The sequence below is a fragment of the Manis javanica genome, chromosome 11 (genome assembly GCF_040802235.1).
Source record: "Manis javanica isolate MJ-LG chromosome 11, MJ_LKY, whole genome shotgun sequence".
Lineage (NCBI taxonomy): Eukaryota > Metazoa > Chordata > Mammalia > Pholidota > Manidae > Manis > Manis javanica.
In genome coordinates, this window is record NC_133166.1 from 62,921,899 (window position 1) to 62,931,673 (window position 9,775).

Here is a 9,775-nt window from a genome sequence, read left to right on the forward strand (position 1 = left end):
TGGACTGTTTTTTTCCTAAGTCGACTTTGTACATGTTACTGGTGATTTTGTTTTTTGTGGTGACTTCTAGTTACTGATTTTAGATCTGCTTTTAGCAACTCATTTCCAGTTGTTCTTTGTATTGCTAACAAGCTGTCCATTTTTGCAACTGAGTTAAACTTTTTTTTTTCATGTAATCTTACTTTCTTGCTAGCTTTTCCTGTTCATCAGTGTTCTCAGCTTGAGTCTTCCATGTATGTATGCTTCAACGTTTGAAAGAGAAAAAAGGTATGTGGTGTGTGTTTTCAGGGATACTTGATTTAGAGGTGCTTCAAAAGAAAGCACATTAGCCATACAATTGCAAACAGAACATATTTGAAAATACACTAATAAGACAAAAACTTGGAAGTGTTTGATGGTACAAAAAACTTTATACCTGTTAATATAACTGCTAATTTTTTAGGTGGATAATGGTATTAAAATTGTTTTTAAAAAGAGCCCTTATAATTTTAGAGACACATGCTGAAATATTTATAGATAAAATGATTATGTTTTCTTTAATTTGCTTCAAAATAATTCAGAAGAGGGAAAGTGGACGGTGGTATAGGTGAACCAAGATAGGACATGAATTGATAGTTAGGAATTTCATTTTATAGGGGAGTTCATTGTATTTTCTACCTTTTTATATATTTGAAATTATCCATAATAAAAAAGTAATGCATTCTATAAGGGTTAATAACTGTACACAAATAATCTTGCAATAACCTTTTACAAATCAGTAGGAAAAAAGAGACATATACCATTGATCAAAAGACATGAACAGGAAGAGTACAAAAGAAATATATAAATATATAAATGATCCTGTGATTTTAATGAGAAACATGTATTTGGTCTTAGTCCACTGTTCTGTGCTCAGAGCTCCCAAACCCTCGGAACTTCCTAAGTGAAAAGAGCAATGGGAGAATTTTTTATTAGAGTACTTGGTCTTTTACAATCAGTTCCAGAAACAACTCTAGAGCTATAAAGGTGAAAAGAATGTCTTGTCATTCCTGACAAGCTCTTTCAGCCACAGCTGAGTTTTTGTTAATGAGGTGACTTTTGGAAAGCATTTTTTATTAAATAGGTATGGGGGCTGGGTGCTAGGGGAGCCAATAAAGTTTAGAGGGTTGGAACTTTCATTCCCATCCCTTTCTCCACCTCTGGGGAGGAGAGAGGGGCTGGAAGTTTAACCAGTTGCCAGTGGCCAATGATTTAATCAATCATGCCTATGTAAAAGAATCCTCCATAAAAATCCAATAGTATGGGGTTCCAGGAGCTTCCAGGAGGGTGGCGCACCTCGAGAAGGCATGGAAGCTCTGTGCCCCTTCCACATATCTTGCCCTGTGCAGCTCTTCCATATAAAATTATCTTTTTATAGTAAACTGGTAGCTTAGTAAGTAAACTGTTTTACTGAGTTCTGTGAGCTACTCAAGCAAATAAATAGGATTTGAGGAGGGAGTTGTGGGAACTTCCAATTTATAGTCAGGCAGTCAGACCACAGATAACAACCTGGACTTGCAATTGGTTCTGAAGAGGGGGTAGTCTCATGGGACTAAGTATGTGGGATCTTCTGCTCTTACCAGGTAAATAGTGTCATAAGTGACTTAATTGCTGAGTAGTGTTGAAAAACACATATTTGACAGTGAGATACTTTTTTTTCACCTGTAGAATTGACAAAGAAAAAAGTTTAATGATAATGACTACTATTGATGAAAATGACATGAAGAAACCCATTCACCTCTAGTGGAAGTGAAAATTCAGTAGATCCCTCAGGGCTCCTGGCTGTCATCTTCATCTTCTCTGAAAGGTAGGCATTTGTCTTGCCTAAGGGTTTCAGGCCCAGGAAGGTTCACTACGAATTCGGTGAGACCCAGAAATGACAATGGAATGTTCTTGGGGGTAAAAGCATCTATATCTGGCTTTTCTCTCAGTGGTAGGTTGAACACTAGAATCACATCTGCATCCAGCAGTCTGCAGGTCTGTAATCCATCCCTGTCTCTGCCTCTACCCAGAGCACTTGCAGAGTTCTTTATATAGTGACTCAGTCAATAATAGCTTATTGCATACAGGTGTGGAAGCAGTAGCCTAGTAGGCCAATTACATCATCAAGTAGTTTAGGGTCAGGTGAGGTTCCTGGCCATAGGAACTTCCATTTTCCCCACAGCATTATTTGCCATCCACCTTTTACATGTGAGTTAGCTAAAATTCCAGAATTGTCCAAGGTCACACAACTGAGGGCTTGTTTTTTTCCTTATCCTATTGAAAAAGTAGATTCTGTTGATGAAATATTTTGCAATATATATGATAATGAGTTGTCTAGAGTTATTTTCTGACCTGGGTGATCCCAAGTGATTGAGAGAGAGAGCAGACATAAGCTGGGTCCATGGCCTGGAACAAAGCCCAGCTGATGCCAGCCTATATCAACCAAGCCCTGGTAAACCAATGAATGTGGGAATGAGAAATAAATGTAGTTTATTGTATATTAAAGAGGTTTTGTGGTGTATGCAGTCAATAACTGCCAGAGGCCTCAGCTCCTATCATTTCCTTTCCTATCCTACCACCCTTACACTCCAAGTCAGGCTACTCTTTCTTCCTCCCTGAGCTCTTATCCTTTCAGGTTTAAGGCATGCTTTTCCCTCAGTTCTATCTTAATACCTGAGGGCTAGGAAAAGGGGGTAATTTATTTCTCTGTTCTCTACCTTGTTTCAAAGATTTGAAGAGGCTTACTAAAATTCTTATAATGCAAAAGAAAGAAAAATAGAAGGGATAGGAAAATAGGCTTACGTTTCCTATATAATAATGTAAACTAATGATATCTATTTCAGAGGCATAACCAGTATTTTGATTTTTCAATGTCCTGTGTAAACTGGGTAACATGGGGTAGTTTTCCTAAGACCCAAGCGCTCCTGAGTAAGAAGTGTCAATACAGTTGGTAGATCTACGAGACAGCTTGAATGGCATGGCAAAGAGTAAATAACTGATCATTTACTATTTTTAACAGCTTGCTTTTCCTCCTGCAGATAGTAAACAAACTGATTTGGGCTGTGAAAGACAATAAAGCATGGTTTCTTTCCATTGTTATATAATTTTAATTCTTATTTCAATGTAGAAAAAGTTCCATGAGTTATAAATTAAGAGAAAAGAACCAACAGAGAAGCTGTATAGTTTTTAAATTATGACTTATTTTTCATCTGGAAGTTTTTGCTCCCTGCCACTAACTTTTACCCTTTTCCTGTGGCAATAATAATCCACTCATTTAATGAATACTTATTGAAAGTTTGCTGTATGTTTACCAAGGCTACACTGGTGAATAAGACAAAACAGACCTTTATAGAGTTGAAAGTATGATGACGTAGGGTGGACCTTGGTGCTTTTAAAGCCTATAGAGAAAGCCATTATGGTTTGAGTACAGTGAGTAAGAAGCCAGAGGCCAGAGCCAGGCATGCTTCCTGAGGGGGAACACACACACACAGTATTAGTTTTCTGTTGTTGCTATTACAGATTATCACAAATGAGTGGTTTGAGATGGCACATAGTTATCTGAGAATTCTATAGGTTAGACTTGAACATAGGACTCACTCGACTAAAATTGAAGTCTTCCTTTCAGAGGTGCGAGGGAAGAGTTTCTTACCTTGTCTGTTTCAACTTCTAGAAGCTGCCCACATTTTTCTAACTTGGGTGTCTTTCCCAGAATGAGTCTTTATCAGAGACAAATTTTATCAGAGCCACCTGTCTGTATGGCAGGGCAACCGTCTGATTCCCAAATACCTGTTCTGCTATTGACCTGTGAATTGCCTGCCCTCCCTTTGAAGCCTTAGGCCCTTATCCCATTTCTTAGCTCAAGATGATATGTATACCTCATTTCACCTTCTGTCTTTGAACGTCTCAGGCATGTGGGGTTCCCGTATGTACAAAAAAAATAAATTTTAATCTGTGTCATGTCAATTTAATTTTTAGGCCAGCTGCAAGAACCTTGAAGAGTAGATGAAAAGTTTTCCTCCCCAACATATCAAGTATATTTACAAATATAATAAAGGGAAGAAAGAAAAGAACTAGCCAAAAGGGATAGAAATGAGGTAGGGCAGGGACATAGGACAAGCATCATGATTAACTTTTCCTTCCTATGATGATGAAAAATGTTGAGATATGAATAGTATAGGAAGAACAGGAGCGACTCCATCTTAAGGCTAAGATTCCATTTTAAAAAGCAGAGAGTTGAGGGGGGCGGAGCCAAGATGGCGGCGTGAGTAGAGCAGTGGAAATCTCCTCCCAAAAACACATAGAGCTATGAAAATATAACAAAGAAATATCTTCCTAAAATAGAGACCACAGGACACAGGACAACATCCAGACCACATCCACACCTGCAAGAACCCAGTGACTTGCGAAGGGGGTAAGATACAAGCCCCAGCCCGGCGGGACCTGAGCACCCCTCCCCCCAGCTCCCGGCGGGTGGAAAGAAACCAGAGCGGTTTTTTTCTTTTTTTTGGTGAGTGCTTTTTGGAAGCCTTAAAGAGACAGGGACCCCGTTGCTAGGGAGGCAGGGTGGTGGGACCGGTGAGCAGGTGCCTGGGACCGGCACTTGAGGATGGAGGAAATCACGCATTTTTCCCCTTTTTTTTCTCTTTTTAGCGAGTGCTTTTTGGAAGCCTTAAAGGGACAGGGACCCCGGTGCTAGGGACGCAGGGAGGCGGGACTGGTGAGCGGGTGCCTGGGACCAGCACTTGAGGATGGAGGAAATTGCGCGTTTTTCCCCTTTTTTTTCCTCTTTTTGGCGAGTGCTTTTTGGAAGCCTTAAAGGGACAGGGACCCCGGTGCTAGGGAGGCAGGGCAGTGGGACTGGTGAGAGGGTGCCTGGGACCGGCGCCTGAGGACAAAGAATATCCCACGTTTTTCCATGCGGGACCGGTGGGCGGGTGCCAGAGACCGGCACCTGAGGATGGAGGAAATCGCGCATTTTTCCCCTTTTTTTCCCTCTTTTTGGTGAGTGCTTTTTGGAAGCCTTAAAGGGACAGGGACCCTGGTGCTAGGGAGGCAGGGCGGCAGGACTGGTGAGCGGGTGCCTGGCACCGGTGCCTGAAGACAAAGAATATAGCACGTTTTTCCCTGCGGGACCAGTGGGCGGGTGCCTTTTGGAAGCCTTGAAGGGACAGGGACCCTGGTGCTAGGGAGGCAGGGCAGCAGGACCAGTGAGCGGGTGCCTGGGACTGGCACCTGAGGACAAAAAAAAAAAAATCATGTGTTTTTTCCTTTTTTTTTTTTTTTTTTTCTGTTCCCTCTCTCATTGTTGCTGTTGTTGTTTTGGTTTGGAGAGTGCTTTTTGGAAGTCTTAAAGGGGCAGGACAGGACACTTTGCCCAGAGGCAGGGAATCTGGGGATCTCTGGGCACTGTAACCCCCTGGGCAGCAGGGAACACAGAGACCCCTTACGGAGTTAAATAGCCTCCCAGCCGCTCCCCCTCCAACGGGGCTCCACCATTTTGGAGGAGCAGCCCCAGCCAGGCCACACCCACAGCAACAGCGGAGATAAACCCCATAGCAACCGGGCAGGAAGCAGAAGCCCTGTCTGCACACAGCTGCCCAGCACAAGCCACTAGAGGTCGCTATTCTCCCAGGTGAGGAAGGCCACAAACCAAAAAGAAGGGAAGCTCTTCCAGCGGTCACTTGTACCAGCTCTGCACACTATCTCTATCACCATGAAAAGACAAAACTACAGGCAGACAAAGATCACAGAGACAACACCTGAGAAAGAGACAGACCTACCCAGTCCTCCTGAAAAAGAATTCAAAATAAAAATCATGAACATGCTGACAGAGATGCAGAGAAAAATGCAAGAGCAATGGGATGAGATGCAGAGAAAAATGCAAGAGCAGTGGGATGAAGTCCAGAGGGAGATCACAGATGTCAGGAAGGAGATCACAGAAGTGAAACAATCCCTGGAAGGATTTATAAGCAGAATGGATAAGATGCAAGAGGCCATTGAAGGAATAGAAGCCAGAGAACAGGAACGTATAGAAGCTGACATAGAGAGAGATAAAAGGATCTCCAGGAATGAAACAACACTAAGAGAACTATGTGACCAAGCCAAAAGGAATAATATTCGTATTATAGGGATACCAGAAGAAGAAGAAAGAGGAAAAGGGATAGAAAGTCTCTTTGAAGAAATAATTGCTGAAAACTTCCCCAAACTGGGGGAGGAAATAATCAAACAGACCATGGAATTACACAGAACCCCCAACAGAAAGGATCCAAGGAGAACAACACCAAGACACATAGTAATTAAAATGGCAAGGATCAAGGACAAGGAAAGAGTTTTAAAGGCAGCTAGAGAGAAAAAGGTCACCTATAAAGGAAAACCCATCAGGCTAACATCAGACTTCTCGACAGAAACACTACAGGCCAGAAGAGAATGGCATGATATACTTAATGCAATGAAACAGAAGGGCCTTGAACCAAGGATACTGTATCCAGCACGACTATCATTTAAATATGATGGCGGGATTAAACAATTCCCAGACAAGCAAAAGATGAGGGAATTTGCTTCCCACAAACCACCTTTACAGGGCATCCTACAGGGACTGCTCTAAATGGGAGCACCCCTAAAAAGAGCACAGAACAAAACACACAACATATGAAGAATGGAGGAGGAGGAATAAGAAGGGAGAGAAGAAAAGAATCTCCAGACAGTGTATATAACAGCTCAATAAGCGAGCTAAGTTAGGCAGTAAGATACTAAAGAAGCTAACCTTGAACCTTTGGTAACCACGAATCTAAAGCCTGCAATGGCAATAAGTACATATCTCTCAATAGTCACCCTAAATGTAAATGGACTTAATGCACCAATCAAAAGACACAGAGTAATAGAATGGATAAAAAAGCAAGACCCATCTATATGCTGCTTACAAGAAACTCACCTTAAACCCAAAGATAAGCATAGACTAAAAGTCAAAGGATGGAAAAACATATTTCAGGCAAACAACAGTGAGAAGAAAGCAGGGGTTGCAGTACTAATATCAGACAAAATAGACTTCAAAACAAAGAAAGTAACAAGAGATAAAGAAGGACACTACATAATGATAAAGGGCTCAGTCCAACAAGAGGATATAACCATTCTAAATATATATGCACCCAATACAGGAGCACCAGCATATGTGAAGCAAATACTAACAGAACTAAAGAGGGAAATAGGCTGCAATGCATTCATTTTAGGAGACTTCACAAACCACTCACCCCGAAGGATAGATCCACCGGGCAGAAAATAAGTAAGGACACAGAGGCACTGAACAACACCCTAGAACAGATGGACCTAATAGACATCTATAGAACTCTATATCCAAAAGCAACAGGATATACATTCTTCTCAAGTGCACATGGAACATTCTCCAGAATAGACCACATACTAGCTCACAAAAAGAGCCTCAGTAAACTCCAAAATATTGAAGTTCTACGAACCAATTTTTCAGACCACAAAGGTATAAAAGTAGAAATAAATTCTACAATGAAAACAAAAAGGCTCACAAACACATGGAGGCCTAACGACATGCTACTAAATAATCAATGGATCAATGAACAAATCAAAATAGAGATCAAGGAATATATAGAAACAAATGACAACAACAACACTAAGCCCCAACTTCTGTGGGACGCAGCGAAAGCAGTCTTAAGAGGAAAGTATATAGCAATCCAGGCACACTTGAAGAAGGAAGAACAATCCCAAATGAATAGTCTAACATCACAATTATCGAAACTGGAAAAAGAAGAACAAATGAGGCCTAAAGTCAGCAGAAGAAGGGACATAATAAAGATCAGAGAAGAAATAAACAAAATTGAGAAGAATAAAACAATAGCAAAAATCAATGAAACCAAGAGCTGGTTCTTTGAGAAAATAAACAAAATAGATTAGCCTCTAGCCAAGCTTATTAAGAGAAAAAGAGAATCAACACAAATCAACATAATCAGAAATGAGAATGGAAAAATCACGACAGACTCCACAGAAATACAAAGAATTATTAAAGACTACTATGAAAACCTATATGCCAACAAGCGGGAAAACCTAGAAGAAATGGACAACTTCCTAGAAAAATACAACCTCCCAAGACTGACCAAGGAAGAAACACAAAAGTTAAACAAACCAATTACGAGCAAAGAAATTGAAACGGTAACCAAAAAACTACCCAAGAACAAAACCCCGGGGCCAGACGGATTTACCTCGGAATTCTATCAGACACACAGAGAAGACATAATACCCATTCTCCTTAAAGTGTACCAAAAAATAGAAAAAGAGGGAATACTCCCAAACTCATTCTATGAAGCCAACATCACCCTAATACCAAAACCAGGCAAAGACCCCACCAAAAAAGAAAATTACAAACAATAGCCCTGATGAGTGTAGATGCAAAAATACTCAATAAAATATTAGCAAACAGAATTCAATAGTATATCAAAAGGATCATACACCATGACCAAGTGGGATTCATCCCAGGGATGCAAGGATGGTACAAAATTCGAAAATCCATCAACATAATCCACCACATCAACAAAAAGAAAGACAAAAACCACATGATCATCTCCATAGATGCTGAAAAAGCATTTGACAAAATTCAACATCCATTCATGATAAAAACTCTCAGCAAAATGGGAATAGAGGGCAAGTACCTCAACATAATAAAGGCCATATATGATAAACCCACAGCCAGCATTATACTGAACAGCGAGAAGCAGAAAGCATTTCCTCTGAGATCGCGAACAAGACAGGGATGCCCACTCTCCCCACTGTTATTTAACATAGTACTGAAGGTCCTAGCCACGGCAATCAGACAAAACAAAGAAATACAAGGAATCCAGATTGGTAAAGAAGAAGTTAAACTGTCACTATTTGCAGATGATATGATACTGTACATAAAAAACCCTAAAGACACCACTCCAAAACTACTAGAACTGATATCGGAATACAGCAAAGTTGCAGGATACAAAATTAACACACAGAAATCTGTAGCTTTCCTATACACTAACAATGAATCTATAGAAAGAGAAATCAGGAAAACAATTCCATTCACCATTGCATCAAAAAGAATAAAATACCTAGGAATAAACCTAACCAAAGAAGTGAAAGACTTATACTCTGAAAACTACAAGTCACTCTTAAGAGAAATTAAAGGGGACACTAATAAATGGAAACTCATCCCATGCTCATGGCTAGGAAAAATTAATATCGTCAAAATGGCCATCCTGCCCAAAGCAATGTACAGATTTGATGCAATCCCTCTCAAATTACCAGCAACATTCTTCAATGAATTGGAACAAATAATTCAAAATTCATATGGAAACACCAAAGACCCTGAATAGCCAAAGCAATCCTGAAAAAGAAGAATAAAGTAGGGGATATCTCACTCCCCAACTTCAAGCTCTAGTACAAAGCCATAGTAATCAAGACAATTTGGTACTGGCCCAAGAACAGAGCCACAGACCAGTGGAACAGATTAGAGACTCCAGACATTAACCCAAACATATATGGTCAATTAATATTTGATAAAGGAGCCATGGACATACAATGGCAAAATGACAGTCTCTTCAACAGATGGTGCTGGCAAAACTGGACAGCTACATGTAGGAGAATGAAACGACCATTGTCTAACCCCATATACAAAGGTAAACTCAAAATGGATCAAAGTCCTAGATGTAAGTCATGAAACCATTAAACTCTTGGAAAAAAACATGGGCAAAAACCTCTTAGACATAAACATGAGTGACCTCTTCTT